This window comes from Epinephelus fuscoguttatus, linkage group LG23, assembly GCF_011397635.1.
Source record: "Epinephelus fuscoguttatus linkage group LG23, E.fuscoguttatus.final_Chr_v1".
Lineage (NCBI taxonomy): Eukaryota > Metazoa > Chordata > Actinopteri > Perciformes > Serranidae > Epinephelus > Epinephelus fuscoguttatus.
Window position 1 is genome coordinate 36,817,864 of NC_064774.1, and position 18,909 is coordinate 36,836,772.

The 18,909-nt window shown below is 39.1% G+C and overlaps 1 pseudogene; it reads right to left on the reverse strand.

The window, feature by feature from the left end:
* Positions 1-18,612, reverse strand: part of LOC125883469 (Fc receptor-like protein 5) — a 40,490-nt pseudogene extending 21,878 nt beyond the window's left edge.
* Positions 18,613-18,909: the final 297 nt, after the last annotated feature.

Consider the following 18,909-nt stretch of genomic DNA (forward strand, 5'->3'; position numbering starts at 1 on the left):
TGAGCATGGAAAAGTCAAAACAAACCTACCTCCAGACCAGACAAACTTAGGTTCACTGCAATGAGTATAATACACTGGATCTCCTCTTCCAGCTCTGCACACATATCCTGCTGTGTGTGTCTGTCCATCAACAATGTAGGAATCCTGTTCAGTCCCATGGATGCTGCCAGGTATCAGCTCATAGCTGTAGGAGTCGTCTGACAGTTTGGGAACAGCCTTATACCAGGAGAACCTCCATCCTGCAGATGGATGTTTAACACTGCAGTTCAGAGTTACTGAGGCTCCAGGACTCAGCCATAATGGAGACACAGTGAGGACAGGCCGAGGTTTATCTGTTGGAAAGTGATTTCACAGAATGAAGACATGCTATAATTTGTTGTTGGTAGATGACATCCACGACTTGTATTCAAATTCAAATATAAAGGTGCACTGTCTGAAAATACAGGGAACAATAATTTCTTTTTCACATTCAGCAAAATAAAGATGACGACTGATGACATGTGACTTACAATCAGATACTCTCAATGTGAAAGCATCACTCCACTCTGTTGAAGACTTTTCATGTTTCAGTGTGCCCATACACCTGTACTCTCCACTGTGTGATGACAAAGCATATGTAATCATGTTTTCCTTTTGTTTTTCAGGTCTGTATGAGCAGAGTGTCGCCCACTCATACTCCCACTCAGCGTCTCCTCCATCCTCAATTTCACATGTCAGTGTGATCGTCTCCAGATAGTATATCTCAGGCCAGTTGGGTCGCAGGGTCACAACAGCTCTGTTTGTAACTGTTCATGATCAAGAGGCCACAAATATAAAGATTAGAAAAGATTAAACATCAAACTCATTTCAGTGTTAGTCTTAATCCTCATTCAAAAATACACGGTGTATTATTTTCTGCATTTTATATTCCATATCATATTACCGACTGGATCACTGTACTCTGTGTAGTAAAGTGGATCTCCTCTTCCTCCTCTGCACCAGTAGAGTCCTCCCTGTGAGACACTGATTGTTTCATTTGAGAGGAAGACAACATCTTGTGTGGTCAGAGGTTCAGAGGCTTTATTGCCTCTGTACCAGAAGTATTTCCAACCAGATGATGATGATGATGATGATGATGGGCTCACAGAGCAGGTCAGCGTCACACTGCCCCCTGATGGAAAGTGTCTGCTCAGTCTGGCCTTTGGTTGTGCTGTTTAATTTAGACAAAGACATAAAAGTGGTCATTATTTCCCTGTGAATCAGTCCAGTTTGAAAGAGAATGAAAATGAATAATATAATCTCATCCAGCATTCTTGGTGGTGCTACAACTTACTGTAGAAAATGATATCAAATTATTTTGATCACCTTTTTAAATCAGTAATATATTATTAAAGTATGGTAAACTGATGGAAATCAGTTGCAACAATGCTTCTGTTAAACATTTATTAACCATTAAAGCTGCTGGTTAAATTAACCTAACATGGATTAAAGTGAGCAAAACACACTTCTAAGAATGAAGCGACAATTTCAACACAGCGTTCTCATTTGCCCGTTGTTAAGTGTCCACTGTGTCTAAGATAATGCAGAGAAATCATCACTCCACTTCACTCTGGAAATGCTAAAGTACATGCCTGCTGCTCTTTATCGCAAAATGCCCTTAAATTTTGAGACTCTAGTGTGAAAACTACTTACGTTCCATTTTGAGTTTTACTGGTTCAGATTCTTCGTCCTCAAATTTACACATGTAAGAGCTCCCATCTGAAATGACTTGAACTGTGTTTTCTGAAGACATCGCTGACTGATGGTTTGTGTCTCTTTCAATAGGTGATCCGTCTTTGTAGAAAACAGCATTCTTCTCCTTTGTCTGAGTACGATGTCGACAGCGCAGGGTCACTGATTCTCCTTCAAACACAGTGGATGCAGGACTTTCCAGGATCACATCTTTGTCTGTGGAACACAGGTCAGTAGGTGTTTCATTAAATCATCTCAACAAATGAACGTATCAGTCATTTGAAGATCTTGTTTGAGTCGAGGGGACAAATTCTTGACCATCCCTGTGGATTGTGCAATAACAGTCTTTTTCTCAACCTAAAACTGTTTTTAAACAAGATTAACAACATTCATACATTATATATTGGCACTTTGCCAAACAGGTTGATCATATCAACATGGCTGATAAAAATAAATAAATATATAAATAAATGCTTATAATGAACTCGGTCATGGTGGTAAAACGTATCACTTACCTGATACAGTTAGAGAGACTTTATTACTTTGTTTTCTTGAATATGCTGAGTGCTTGTGATCACCAATGCACTGGAATTCACCACTGTCGTCTGTAGACAGAGATTGTGATGTATATCTCTTGTCTGAGCCGAAGGGGGGAAATTCTCGACCATTCCTGTAGATTACGTAATACCAGTCAGTGTCTTTTCCCACCCTCATGTCACATATGAAGGTAACAGACTCTCCGGTAAATAAAGTGGACCAGTTTGGTTCAGTGGTCAGCACAGCATCTATAAAACCAACATAAACATTGTGTTTTCTTTATTGTATTAATTAAACACTGCTGAAACAGAACACACAGAAAATGGTGAAAAGTGATGCAGGTGTTGAATATTTGTCTCCAGTGAATATATAAACAAGAAGAAGTATAATTACCTTGAGCATGTCCACAGTAGAGGAGTAGATTCAGTGCTGAGATAAAAATTGGAACTTCATCAGACATTATCAAACTTACAGAAAAGATCGATTATAATAACCTCGGACATTTCTTTCATTCATGGCAACAATTCTTTAAACAAAGTCACTGGTGTACTCACAGAAAACCCCCAGCACACAGAGCAGAGTGTGCCCCATCTTCACACTCACGACTGTTACTCTGCCTCTGAGAAATGCTTCTACGCTGTGTAAAGAAAAAGCTCAGAACGTGTGAATCATACGATGAAAGATCAGAAACTGTGGGATGACAGAAGATGCATTACACATAAATACTGGACAGGAAGTTTTCTCTCACTTCTTCCTCTGAGTCATTGCATTCTGTACTTCCTTCCCTTTTACACAAAGCTCGCCCAACCAGACTGGCTTCACCATGGCATATTTTAATGTTAGTTTTTGTTGGACTTTATTTGTTGTGACCCACACAAGACAATCTATAAATTGATTTGCAAATACACAGAACTTACTCTGTGGACATGTACTTTAATTTCACAGAAAAATGTTACAGGTTTTACGAGGTTTCACATTCAGTGAATGTAGAGTCGTAGGCAAACTCTGGAGATCTTGCCTCCGGAAGAAGAGCGGAAGAGCCCCGGTTTCCGGTTGTAGGCTGTTTGTAGTCTGCGTGATATTGACCAGTCACGTTCTAGCCGGCTGCAGTTGTTGCCAGGTTAAACGGTCCGTGTGGTGAACTCACTAGGCGGAACATAATTGGCGTCACTGCAAACTCTGAATCCATCGCAATGGTTCAGCATATTTACTTATATAGAAATGGAAGTCGGAAACAGAAATTCGCCTCCTCCGCCCAAATCAAACCGAATGCCAAAAACGGGTTCTGCCCCAGAGGCTGTATCGCCGTCTGCCGGAAGTCAGACACTGAATACAGCCGATGGGTTCCAAGAATGTGGCTAACATAACTAATGCTTGGTATGCTTTTATTCTGATATTGATCGGGGCAGCATTCAGTCAAAAATGGTGGCTGCGCTGTAAGTGCACCCTCTTGTGGCTGTTAATCATAAATAACTTCAGTGTCATCTCTTGTCATTGTAACCTGTTTGGTCCAGTGACGGTAACAGCTGATGGTGCTGATGAGAAGACGGGAAGAAAGAATCATGTAGCAGAGACACACCAGTGACATCATCTCTTACGAAGCATTTAACCTTGACGTTACCGTCACGAGGATAGTGATCATTTTCGTTATCAGGCCAACTGTCAAGAACGTTAACTGATCACCTGACAGAGGTAAATGTAGGCTACTAAAGTGACTGATAATTCCATCTGTGGTGTAAACGACTAATTATTGTGAAATCCATCAATACATGCCCTATATGACTCCTAGCCATGCCTTACACAGCACTGCACCCACCCCAAAACAGTTACAGTTCGCTAACACCTCAGTTTGACCCCCTAAGCATATTCAATCAGTGTATCAACAAAGTAGTGGTGGTGGAAATGAACAAAGTACATTACGACTTAGGTCCTGTACCTCAGTATCATTTTGATGTACTTGTACTTTACTTGAGAATAACTCCTTCATCAAGATGTGGGATTTAAGTGTGCTTTAAGATTTTGCAGACTAAGTTTTCTCACAGTGTTTGAGACTGTGAAATTGATTGCGACCATCCTCTTCCTCATTTCTGTGTAAACCAACATCACCAGAGACAGTTTCAGTCAACACCACAGTGACAGCAGGTTTTATGGCTATGTTTATAATCATATGCATTTTACCTTCCAGGTTAACGACATGATATTTAAAATGCACAGCTACCCTGAAGACATTATATTACTAAAGTAATCTGTTGCTGTGTGCAGAAGGTTCTGGTGTTAATGGGATGATGTCGTTGTCTAAATGTGTATGCAGCAACACATTTTGTAGGTGTGAAAAGGAAGTGAAGGAGGGTTTAATGACCTCATACTGACAGGCGGTGCCTTGGCGGCTTTTTCTCCGGCTCTAGTTGGAGCCATAACATTTTAAAAAAGCAACATTTGGTGATTGATGTTTATTTTATGATGTTTATGGCAGAGTCAAAGAAAACAATGTTTAAATTCTGTGTGAGTGCCCAGGAGACAATTTATATTTAGTTAAGATTCATTTAGTCACTTCCTGTGTGTGTGTGTGTGTGTGTGTGTGGGTGGGTGACGTATTTAATCTGAACGATGCATCACAGACTCTACTGGTGCAAAAGTTCATTTTTACTATCATGTCATTTTCTATTTATGTTTACATGCAGCCCTTCTTTTAACATCCTTCTCTGAGCTTTATTGTGACAACTACGTGATCTAAGCTGTTGAGACAGTTGTATTTTCTGATTAAATCAGCATTGCATTGTACCCTGTGGTTTTTGTTTGTTTATTTCTTAATGGTCATAAAAAATCTTCCAAAACATGAACTCATCCTGATCTATAAGTATTTTTACACCCACAACTCTGAGAATACTGTAAATAGGGATTATTTCACTATAGTTCAGTTGATCATTTCCATCATTGCTCTCTGTGTAGAAACACAACACACAACTATGAAAATGCAAAATGCCCAACAATTATGTGTTATAATTATGAACTACTTAGTGCAATACTAGTGTTGTCTAAAATGCTGTGACCGTGTGACGTCCCTGCATGCTACCTGCAGTGGTTGGGCAGGAAGTGTGGGACTGTCAACATATGTGGTCAAACCCAAAGTGTTGTGAGGCCTCAGAAAAAGAAGATGTGGGAAAGGTCTGGTCTCATGTACTATTTATACATATTAGGTATGTAAATTCTCTTTTCTTTTGTCCAGCTCCAGTGTCAGTCCTTCTGTTTCTTGTTGAGTGCAGAGTGTCAGTGCTCGATGTGAGGATGGGGCTGACTTTGTTCTGCGTGCTGTTGTTATTCTGTGAGTACATAAGTGACTTTATTTGTTTGACAGATACAGATTAAGGAACATGTAGTGAGAGGAACAGTATCATATGTTTGTCCAGCTCCAGCTGTTTTTAAATACTTTTGTTTATTATGTATTTGACAGTTCAGCCAGTTTATAATGTCTTAAGTATCAATCTTTATTACAGCGCTGAATACACTCCTCAACTGTGGACACACTGAAGGTAACTGAACAATTTTCTGTCTTTTCTGTTTTGGGGTTTATTCACTATTTATTCACTATATTTGATCAATATATGTATCATTTCATGTAGCAGTTATGATGTGACTAAAGCAGTGATTAAGAGTGTGTCATTACATGTTCCTCAAACACTGTTTTAGGGTTTGAATGTTTGACAGTATCTGTTATATGTTTGTGTGTGATTTCAGACGCTGAGCTGATCGTTGAACACAACTCACACTGTTTATTTAGTGGAGAGTCTGTTACCTTCATATGTGACATGAGAGAAGGAACAGACACTGACTGGCTTTACACATTCAACAGGAACGGTCGACCAGTTGTCTCCTTCAATACAAACAACTCATACTCACTTAACCTGACGGCTGACTTGAGCGGTGATTATCAGTGCACTGGTCGTCACAAGGTCTCAACAAAGTTGACCAAACAGAGTAACAATGTCACTCTGTCTGTATCAGGTAAGATATCTGATTTGTTGTCATGGCCACCAAGTTCAGCATCACCTGTAGCACAGCCATGTTGAGATAATCAGTGAACTATCACAGAGACAATCAGCAGAAGTTTTAACCTGCTACACAGACTCCATGGTTGCTGCATGTAGTTGCTGCAGTTTACTGTGTGTGTACTGAGTTTTGTTGAGTAATAATGCAGTTGGATATGCAGGGTTTTGAAGTTTATGCGATATTAACTGATATTGAAATAATTAACTGCATCATTTTAACAACAGGATGCATTGATTTGATTGATTATTTGAATGTAAAGGTTGCTGGGTTGCTTTGCATTGCCACTGGTACAAATAAGAATCCCTTTTAAAGAGATTGTACTCATTTTTTACACAGTTCACCTGTTGGAGGACACAGAGCCACACATAGAGAGGAAACATAGACTAGCTGCATTAAAACACAGAATTGCAGAGAACAGCAAGCTCAGTGTAGCAGCTTCAGTTGATTATAGTGGACGTGCTCTGCTGTGGGCATGATGCAGCATATGTGTTGCTCTGCAGCTGTGTCTCATGTATTTTGGCCATAAGAGAAAAGAATCTGCATGTTTTTCAATTGACTTTTGATACATGTGGGTGGCATGGTGGCACAGTGCTTAGCATTGCCCACCCTGGGCCAATGCAAGAGCAAAAAAACCAACCAAACAAACAAAAAAACTCTCAAGCAAATAAGAGTTAATTACTGATGTAGTCTGCACAAAAGGTGTACAGATGAGGGAAATAAACACTCAATCAATTACAGTTCATCCAGATAACAAGGCAAGGCTGCACTGAAGTAAACACTGGAGAATACTCTCTTAAAGGAAGAGAGAAATTCCCTCCAGACAGTGACGGGGCAGAAAAGACTGAAGAAATGGTTTGTTATTTTATACTTTGTTGGATGCACAAAGTCAAAGTCAAATTTATTTGTATAGCACATTTCACATGACAAGCATAGCTAAATGTGCTTAAAATGAACACAAAATACATATGAAATCATATAACAACAAGGAAATTACATAGTAAAAGAGCATGTAGAAACCTGATAACAACAATATAAAAATAATGGTACAGCTGGTTTAAACCACACATATGTCTAAGTAAAAGCTTGTGAAAAACGTTTTTAACCTGTGTTTACAAGTGGATATTGATGTAATAGACCATTCAAGAACTGGACCATAGTGACTAAAGGTACCATGAGCTGATCTAGAATATATTCTTGGAATAGTGAGAAGGTCTCTACTTCCAGATCTCAGGAATCTATCTGGCGTGTACTCAGCCAGCATGTCATTGATATAAGGTGGAGCTACACCATTCATAGCTTTAAAAACAACAAGCAAAATCTTAAAATCAATTCTTTGCTTTACGGGAAGCCAGTGAAGAGAAATTAAAATGGGAGTGATGTGCTCATATTTTTTGTCCTGGTTATCACTCTAGCTGCAGCATTCTGAACAAGCTGCAGCCTGTAAAGTGCCTGTTTTGTCATTCCTGTGAAAAGTCCATTACAGTAGTCCAGCTTGCTAGAAATGAAAGCATGCACCAACATTTCAGCATCTGAGAGGGATATAAATGATCTAACTTTAGTTATGTTTCTAATATGATAGAATGCAGTCTTGAATATGAAGGAAATATGCTTCTGAAAATTAAGATCAGTGTCAATAATAGCGCCTAGATTCTTAACATGCTCAATAGGTTTCACAGAAAGAGGAGTCAGTCGGGAACTAATCTGCTGCCTTAAAGCTTTTGGACCAATGAGAAGAATTTCAGTTTTGTCATCATTTAATTGTAAGAAATTTTTGGTCATCCAGCACCTAACATCATTAATGCACTGGATGAGGTCATTTACAGGACTAAGATGCTTAGCAGAGACAGATATCTATAGCTGGGTGTCGCATAGGAATGATATGATATATTGTATTGATGGATTATGGAACCAAGTGGGAACATGTCGTTAAAAAGAAGAGGGCCAAAGATAGACCCTTGAGGCACTCCATATAAAACGCTGACCTCATCTGAAAGACAATCTCATGATGAAATGCAGCGCTTTGTGATACACTGAGTCAAGAGGCTCAAAGGTGGAGGAAGAAGCATGCATATATACAATATCACCATAATCAAGAGCAGACGTGACTGTAGATTAAACAATGGTCTTTCAACTAGCAGGAGAAAAACAAGATTTGTTTCTATACAAAAATCCAATTTTGACCTTCAGTTTTCTTGATAGGTTTTCCGCATGGGTTTAATAAGTGAGTCTGGTATCCAGCCAGAGTCCCAAATATTTATAACAATTTCAATTGCAGAACCCTGAAGGGTTTGGATATGGACAGTAGGCTGGATATTCTTGGGTAACATAGAGCAGTGGTTCCCAACCTTTTTCCTTAAAGGAAATGGCCACTTTAGGAGGATAACAGCTCGCTGGAATAACAGCTACACTTGAAGTATTACATTTTGAAAATGTAATAAAAGTCCACTGATGCATTTCAAAAACGCGTCAGAATGGCTCATCCGTCATAATCCAAGTGCCCTGAAGCTGTGGCAGCCCGTCATCCTCCGATACCCTGTACGAGTTTTGTGGAATAAAAAACTACACTGGACTTCTTGTTGGCATGAGGGTCAGTAAGTACTGTCTGTATTTTCAAAGTGGCCATTTTCCTTTAAGAGACCCCTTTTCTGTCATTGAGTTAAACACTACTGCAGTTCTTCATGTTGTCATCCATTCTGCTGGTTTTGTCGATGCAGATCTCTTTATTGATACGTGATTTTCCTATGAATGTTTTGCATTAAACAGCGCCCCAGTAAACAATCATAATGATATGTACACTGTCTTCTTTAGCAATGCATCCATACATGATCTAAAATAATCTTAGTGTACACAACAGAACACAAGAGAAGGTATGATACAGGTTACAGTGTTAGGAGGAAGAGGTTGGTGTTTCTAAAAGTGGAGTATGGGTACCCCTAGGGGTACTTTGGAGTACTGCAGGGGGTACATGAGATTTTTAAAATACAAAAAAGTGAATATAGTGGATTTTAATTTAATACAAAAATTCATTCATTCATTCATCTTCTAACCGCTTCATCCTCTTGAGGGTCGCGGGGGGGCTGGAGCCTATCCCAGCTGACATCAGGTGAGAGGCAGGGTACACCCTGGACAGGTCGCCAGACTATCACAGGGCTGACACATAGAGACAAACAACCATTCACACTCGCATTCACATCTACGGACAATTTAGAGTTATCAATTAGCCTAGTCCCCAATCTGCATGTCTTTGGACTGTGGGAGGAAGCCGGAGTGCCCGGAGAGAACCCACGCTGACACGGGGAGAACATGCAAACTCCGCACAGAAGGGCTCCCACGCCCGGGATCGAACCGGCAACCCTCTTGCTGTGAGGCGAGAGTGCTAACCACCACACCACCGTGCCGCCCTAATACAAAAATGTAATTATAATATTGATAGACCACGTTTTATATATATTCAGTTATATTTTATATAGCTATATATTTTATATTGACAGCACAGGAGATACATGGACCAAAAAGGTCCACACACTGAGATCAATGCGAAGATAGTCTATTTATGTAACACATCTTTGCACAAGAAAAGATGCTAAACATGCAACAAAATGATGAAGAGCAGCAAATGTTTCAGTCCTTGACTATAATCAGAGCTACTGACATGAGTACCTCACAGAACAGATATAGACACAGACAGATTCCTACCAGGTGTGGTCAGTCAGCTGGTGCCACTTATTAGATGAGATCAACTCTGAGGTGCAGAAGCATGACTACCAAATCACAATGACCTGTCATATGAGTACTACACTACTCACAGCATCCTCAAACACCAATATATGATAACAGACCATAAGAATATACAATATACACTAAACACAACCATACACAGGATGATAGAAAAGAAAGGACAGAACATGACCAAGCATGTCCAACAAGGCCATGTTGACACATGCAGCTCTGGAGAGGAACAAGAAACCTAGAAAAAAACAAGACCAATTGCGTGTTTGATTCAGACCTAAAGGCTGTTCAGTTTTGTGAAGAAAGATCCATCTACTTTCACACTGAAGACGTTTTGTTTCCAGATCTGTATGTCTGCAGCGAGGGTTAACTACATCACTGCCACAGAAGCTGAGTGCAGTGGCTGGATGTTTGGCCTCCTGGAGGTGAGCACCTTTGAGCACCTTATTTTCTACACAGATGTCTTATATAAATAGACTGTTTTTGCATTGATCTCAGCCTGTGGAGCTTTTCGTGGCTTTGTGGCATGTTCACATTTCCATTTGTCTACTGTGTGTTTCTGCCAAAAATGTTTTTGCTCTGGTCAGGGAATACTCAGCTGAATAACTATTTCAAAGGGTGTACATTATTGAAAAACCTTTCGGAAACCACTGGAATAGGTCATAATGATGGCTTCGTGAACTTAATGAATGAAAAATTGTCATGATTTTAGAATATGTAAACAGTAAATCAATGAAAATAAGAGAAGAAAATAAGAAATTACAGACACCATTTTCCAACACTGAAGCATTTTTGACTTGGATGACAAACTGTGTCAAAGAAAATCCAGTAACAGCTGCAGGTGGACGTTTACTTACCTTTGTCTTTCTTGGCTTTATTGTGAAAGTTCACCTGGGCATACATCACATTGTCGTCTGAAACAGAAGCCACATTTCAGGTTTTATTTGTACAACAGTTACAAACAAATGGATGGATCGATAAGCAGAATTAAACCAATTAAATGTAATGTCCTGATGTGTTTTCCATGACTGCACAGTAGGGCCAGGTATTAAAGGAATAAATGGAAAAGTAAATGACATACAATTTACATAAAATCTGAACGCTCTTTATGTACTGTAGAATTTGACCACTGCTGACACACCAAGTGGTATGAAGTGGTATGAAAAGATTACACTGTGACAGTACCCAATAAAAAGTTAAGAGTGAATCTGTTATACTTCACTGTACCTGTAGCTGATCTTATTTTCACATCTGAGTAAACTGCGCTCTCCTCTGGCTCCTCTTTTTTGTTCCCTGTTAAAAGGACCAGATGAATGCATGAAAAGACAAGTTTGATTTGAAATAAAGTTTGATTTGGTTATTTAGGTACTGCTGGCCTACAAAGGCATCTCTAGTGTTTGATGTAATTGTCACTACATAAAATAAAGTACTCACCCTTTTTAGTGATGTTTTTGAGCTCAACCACAGAATATGTGACATTGCTGGATTCACCTGAAACAGATATTTGTTCAAACAATCACCTTATTATTCTAGTATATCTAACTGCTCAGTGTCAAACATAAAGTCTATACTTTACCATGTTCAAGTCCTTCAAAGCCTTTGATTGATTCAGAGAGAACAGCATCGCCTACAGAGCAGTGAAAATCAAGCCAAGGTCATACTAAAACCTTTGATCACATTATAAAATATTCTACATAATTCCAAAACATAGTGATGGCCAAATGAGTCCTCTTGAACCACTGTCTTTATTTTCTGACGCCACTAGATGGCACTGTCTGCTCAACAAAGGTTTGAAAGCACACTTTGAGTCCTTCATCTTTATATTTAAACCAAGAGCGCCATCTAGTGGGGTCAGAAAATAAAGAAATTGGTTCATGAGGTTTCATTTGGCCATCACTACCAAAACAGATAATCACATGTGAAATACTAGTCTTAGAGTTGATGATAAATCATAAAATTAATCAGGATGAAGGCTGACCATGGAGAGGAGGAGCATATTCCTTGAGCTGAGTTTCATCCTGGTTGATCATGTGGTCTGTAGCAGGGCCCCGACTGCTGCTCTGAGACCTGGTGGGCCCAAAACATGAAGTAAATACAGTGACTTTAAAAAGAATATGCACTGTGCTACTGTCACATTCAGAATGAGAGAAGAGAGTGTTGGACCGACCTCACAAAACATGAATCTGTGGAGCAAAAAGACATCTGTTGTTACATTGTTTTGTATGCCAAATTGTTCGACTGTTACTACAGTACATGTAATCACATCAGAGTCAGTCTAACATCAGAAGTAAAAGATCTCACCTTTTGACTTTCTGTAGAGATACAGAAACAGCAGCAGGAGAAGAATCAGTAAAACTCCACAAACCGGCCCAACAATCAACAGCACAGGAAATGGAGGCCTGGGCGCTGCTATAATAAATATTCTATATTAATATTTACTCATATAACACTTTGATCAAATAGAGTTCCCAAAGTGCTTTACATAAACACAGAGTCAAGGTCCAGTCAAGCCGAAGTAATAAAACTCCAAGAGTAAAAAAGACAATGACTGACGTCCAAAAATGTATAAGAACATACATCAGACTGTTCTCACAAACTGCTTGTACATTTTCCTACGAAAAGTAATGCGCCCAAATTCATTCATATTCCACGGATTTGAAATGCTGCGATAACATGACCAATGCACTGACGACAGTAAACAAGGAGGCAGTCCCGAGCACGCAGATTGGAGTGGTGGAGGGGTCACAAACAATAGACATTTACTTGTTACTTTCCGCTGGTGTCACATGTGTACTTTGAATGAATTTTGAGGTCTTTCAAGGTACGTCTTCACCATGTTTGATCCTAACCCTAACCACTGTAACTTCCACTGGCTAACCCTAACATCCCAAACTTGTTAACAAGTTAACAACGTAACTATGTGTTAAGGACGCAACATAATATGTGGGGCGCTAATTCATAGGAACCATACAAACCGTTATGAGAATATGTTGCACACATAGATACTAACATGCAAACATAATCTAAGTATGTATACAAAAATACATTCACGCATTAATAAATGCACAACTAGAAAACCACATACACTAAAATACACCTTTATAATCCCCTGATCAGATACCATGCACATTTAGATTAACACATAAACACATACAGTATCATAATAAATTCTAAACCTTTCACTTCTAATCATATATATTTTTTAAATGTATGAAACAGTTTCTCTTTCACAAACAGTTTTTGAAAAAGCTAAACAAAGTCACACTAATTCAGATATAATCTTTCTATCTTGGACCGTAACACAGCTTTACAAAAAATGCTGAAGAAACTGTTTTAATCATACTCACATTTTACTGACATCCAACTCTCTGGTGACGTCCAACTCTGCTGACCTTGTGGTGAATCTTTTCCTCTACATTTATAAAAGCCTTCATCTGACTTTGACACTGCAGAGATAGTCAGCTCCTCCAGTAACATTTTGGATGAGTTTGTCATTTTATAGAAATCCACATTATAAGGAACTTTTTCTGTCTTGAATTTGCAGCCAAGAGTGACAGAATCTCCTCAGTAACAGGATGGACAGGGCTCACCAGGATAATATCACCGTCTGTAAAAAGATTAAAGAATACAAAGATTTGGTTGCAGAGATCAGCTGGTGCAGCTTAAACAAGCTGATGTAACATTATGAAAATAAATGTTTGAATTAATTTTACAGCTGCATGCAGTAACTGAGAAATCCCTGTCTTACTGTAAATGTATCTTTCTGTCATCAAACCAACAAAAAGATTATAGTACTTGTTTCAGTGTTGCTCACTGATGTACTGTAACACTGTAATTTCAGTGCAGATCACCCTTAAAGGTCTGGTGTGTAGGATTTAGTGGAATCCAGGTGAGGTTGTCGAACTGAAACTTCTTCCTTTGACCAAGCCTGTAGGAGAACTACTGTGGCTGTATGTAGATATAAACAGCTCATTCTAAGGTAACGAAAACAAAGTGACTCTTTTTTCAGATGATAATAAATCAATTAAAACATAGTTATGAATACTGTACAGCATTTCTGCCAATAGATGCCCCTAAATCCTACACACTGGACCTTTAAACCATTCCTTTCATTTCAGCTGCTGGTGACTGGGGATGTGACAGTATAAAATTAATGTTAGATGATTATTGTCATAAAGGTGTCAGTGAGCAATAAAATCCATCTGACAACATCTTGGAAAATATTAAGAAATGATAATTGAATGAACCAAAGCTGATGAGCTCTTTTAAAGGTCATCAAGTTTCACTCATTTTGAAAATCAGTTTGTATAATGTTAGTCACCTTCAGATTTTCAAAACTATGTAACAGAATGTTAAAATACTTCAGAAACAAAATCTTTTAAATGAATTAAGACTCACCCTGTTTAGTGATGTTGACTGCATTGCTGAACTGTCCTGTTTCAGACTCACACCAGAAGACTCCACTCTGCCAGTAACGGTCCATGTTGCATCTGGATCCAGTCATGGTCCCCCAGTAAGAAGAGGAAGAACAGTGTGTCAGGTAGCCATCTACAGAAAACCTGCTCACTCTCCACTCAGCAGAGTTTCCCTCACAGCTCAGTGACACAGGCTCTCTGCTGAAGTGTTGCATTCTGTCAGGACTCACTGTGAGAGACGCTGCTGAATGAGAATCTAAAAACACATAAAAAGCAGACAAAGAATAAAACATTTAAAAGGCCATACTGTCAACAATCATTTGGTTTCCTTGTTGGTTTTAATGTGTTTAAATGCTGGAGTATAGACACAAAGGATCACACCAGTACAGGTATATAATAGAATTTAAAATTCCTCCATGGAAACAATCCTTCAGGTTTAATGTGGATTTAATCATTTTGTTATTTCAGGCTACAATGCACTAATACAAGGGTGCATAAATTGAAGTACAGCTCTCGTACATAACCTCCATGTTTATCCCAAAACATGAAGAGAGGAAGAAGAGAGCTAGCATGAAAAGACAGAGAGAAGGAAACAAGCCAACATAAATGGAAGGAGGTAAGAAAATACATGAAAATAAAAACAGGAAAAAAGAAAAGAGGAAAGGGACGCTGAAGAAATGAATTCAAAGAAAGAAAAGAGAATCTCGACCTTTCGCTACAGTACAGTAAGTACTCAAAATGTAATGTAGTAGTCTTATGAGATTGGGTTATGGATTTCAGTAGTTGAAGGTTTGAACAAATGTGCACAATGAATGATGTGTAAAATAAAAGGAAGTCATGAGATGCACTCATTTTAAAATTCAGTCCAGCAAAACAATCTGACAACAAAAACATCAGTAGTTTGAAAAACTAAACTACTGACCTGATGCTGGTGTGAGGGAAAGGTCACAACAAGTGCTTTTATACAATCATCTGAGCATGGAAAAGTCAAACTAAACCTACCTCCAGACCAGACAAACTTAGGTTCACTGTAATGAGTATAATACACTGGATCTCCTCTTCCAGCTCTGCACACATATCCTGCTGTGTGTGTCTGTCCATCAACAATGTAGGAATCCTGTTCAGTCCCATGGATGCTGCCAGGTATCAGCTCATAGCTGTAGGAGTTGTCTGACAGTTTGGGAACAGCCTTATACCAGAAGAACCTCCATCCTGCAGATGGATGTTTAACACTGCAGTTCAGAGTTACTGAGGCTCCAGGACTCAGCCATAATGGAGACACAGTGAGGACAGGCTGAGGTATATCTGTTGGAAAGTGATTTCACAGAATGAAGACATGCTATAATTTGTTGTTGGTAGATGACATCCACGACTTGTATTCAAATTCAAATATAAAGGTGCACTGTCTGAAAATACAGGGAACAATAATTTCTTTTTCACATTCAGCAAAATAAAGATGACGACTGACATGTGACTTACAATCAGATACTCTCAATGTGAAAGCATCACTCCACTCTGTTGAAGACTTTTCATGTTTCAGTGTGCCCACACACCTGTACTCTCCACTGTGTGATGACAAACATATCTAATCATGTTTTCCTTTTGTTTTTCAGGTCTGTATGAGCTGAGTGTCGTCCACTCATACTCCCACTCAGCGCCTCCATCCTCAATTTCACATGTCAGTGTGATCGTCTCCAGATAGTATATCTCAGGCCAGTTGGGTCGCAGGGTCACAACAGCTCTGTTTGTAACTGTTCATGATCAAGAGGCCACAAATATAAAGATTAGAAAAGATTAAACATCAAACTCATTTCAGTGTTAGTCTTAATCCTCATTCAAAAATACACAGTGTATTATTTTCTGCATTTTATATTCCATATCATATTACCGACTGGATCACTGTACTCTGTGTAGTAAAGTGGATCTCCTCTTCCTCCTCTGCACCAGTAGAGTCCTCCCTGTGAGACACTGATTGTTTCATTTGAGAGGAAGACAACATCTTGTGTGGTCAGAGGTTCAGAGGCTTTATTGCCTCTGTACCAGAAGTATTTCCAACCAGATGATGATGATGATGATGATGATGATGATGGGCTCACAGAGCAGGTCAGCGTCACACTGCCCCCTGATGGAAAGTGTCTGCTGAGGTTGGCCTTTGGTTGTGCTGTTTAATTTAGACAAAGACATAAAAGTGGTCATTATTTCCCTGTGAATCAGTCCAGTTTGAAAGAGAATGAAAATGAATAATATAATCTCATCCAGCATTCTTGGTGGTGCTACAACTTACTGTGGAAAATGAATTTTTTTTTTTTTTAATTTTATATACTTTATTAATCCCTGAGGGGAAATTCAATTTTTCACTCTGTTGTCAATTACACACAGGTCCGAACACACACATGCATAAACTGGACCTATACATGCACTAAGTGGAGAAATGTCAGAGTGGGCTGCCCATGACAGGCGCTCCGAGCGGTTGGGGGGTTCGGTGCCTTGCTCAGGGGCACCTCGGCAGTGCCCAGGAGGTGAACTGGCACCTCTCCAGCTACCAGTCCACGCTTCATATTTTTGGTCTGGACGGGGACTTGAACAGCCAGCCCAACCCAAGTCCCTATGGACTGAGCTACTGCCACCCCAAAGTATGGTAAACTGATGGAAATCAGTTGCAACGATGCTTCTGTTAAACATTTATTAACCACTAAAGCTGCTGGTTAAATTAACCTAACATGGATTAAAGTGAGCACAAACACACTTCTAAGAATGAACGACAATTTAAACACAGCTTTCTTTTTTTCCCTTTGTTAAGTGTCCACTGTGTCTAAGATAATGCAGAGAAATCATCACTCCACTTCACTCTGGAAATGCTAAAGTACATGCCTGCTGCTCTTTATCGCAAAATGCCCTTAAATTTTGAGACTCTAGTGTGAAAACTACTTACGTTCCATTTTGAGTTTTACTGGTTCAGATTCTTCGTCCTCAAATTTACACATGTAAGAGCTCCCATCTGAAATGACTTGAACTGTGTTTTCTGAAGAGATCGCTGACTGATGGTTTGTGTCTGTTTCAATAGGTGATCCATCTTTGTAGAAAACAGCATTCTTCTCCTTTGTCTGAGTACGATGTCGACAGCGCAGGGTCACTGATTCTCCTTCAAACACAGTGGATGCAGGACTTTCCAGGATCACATCTTTGTCTGTGGAACACAGGTCAGTAGGTGTTTCATTAAATCATCTCAACAAATGAACATATCAGTCATTTGAAGATCTTGTTTGAGTCGGGGACAAATTCTTGACCATCCCTGTGGATTGTGCAATAACAGTCTTTTTCTCAACCTAAAACTGTTTTTAAACAAGATTAACAACATTCATACATTATATATTGGCACTTTGCCAAACAGGTTGATCATATCAACATGGCTGATAAAAATAAATAAATACATAAAGTAATGCTTGTAGTGAACTTGGTCATGGTGGTAAAACTTATCACTTACCTGATACAGTTAGAGAGACTTTATTACTTTGTTTTCTTGAATGTGCTGAGTGCTTGTGATCACCAATGCACTGGAATTCACCACTGTCGTCTGTAGACAGAGATTGTGATGTATATCTCTTATCTGAGCCGAAGGGGAGAAATTCTTGACCATTCCTGTAGATTACGTAATACCAGTCGGTGTCTTTTCCCACCCTCATGTCACATATGAAGGTAACAGACTCTCCGGTAAATAAAGTGGACCAGTTTGGTTCAATGGTCAGCACAGCATCTATAAAACCAACATAAACATTGTGTTTTCTTTATTGTATTAATTAAACACTGCTGAAACAGAACACACAGAAAATGGTGAAAAGTGATGCAGGTGTTGAATATTTGTCTCCAGTGAATATATAAACAAGAAGAAGTATAATTACCTTGAGCATGTCCACAGTAGAGGAGTAGATTCAGTGCTGAGATAAAAATTGGAACTTCATCAGACATTATCAAACTTACAGAAAAGATCGATTATAATAACCTCGGACATTTCTTTCATTCATGGCAACAATTCTTTAAACAAAGTCACTGGTGTACTCACAGAAAACCCCCAGCACACAGAGCAGAGTGTGCCCCATCTTCACACTCACGACTGTTACTCTGCCTCTGAGAAATGCTTCTACGCTGTGTAAAGAAAAAGCTCAGAACGTGTGAATCATGATGAAAGATCAAAACTGTGGGATGACAGAAGATGCATTACACATAAATACTGGACAGGAAATTTTCTCTCACTTCTTCCTCTGAGTCATTGCATTCTGTACTTCCTTCCCTTTTACACAAAGCTCCCAACCAGACTGGCTTCACCATGGCATATTTTAATGTTAGTTTTTGTTGGACTTTATTTGTTGTGACCTACAAGACAATCTATAAATTGATTTGCAAATACACAGAACTTACTCTGTGGACATGTACTTTAATTTCACAGAAAAATGTTACAGGTTTTACGAGGTTT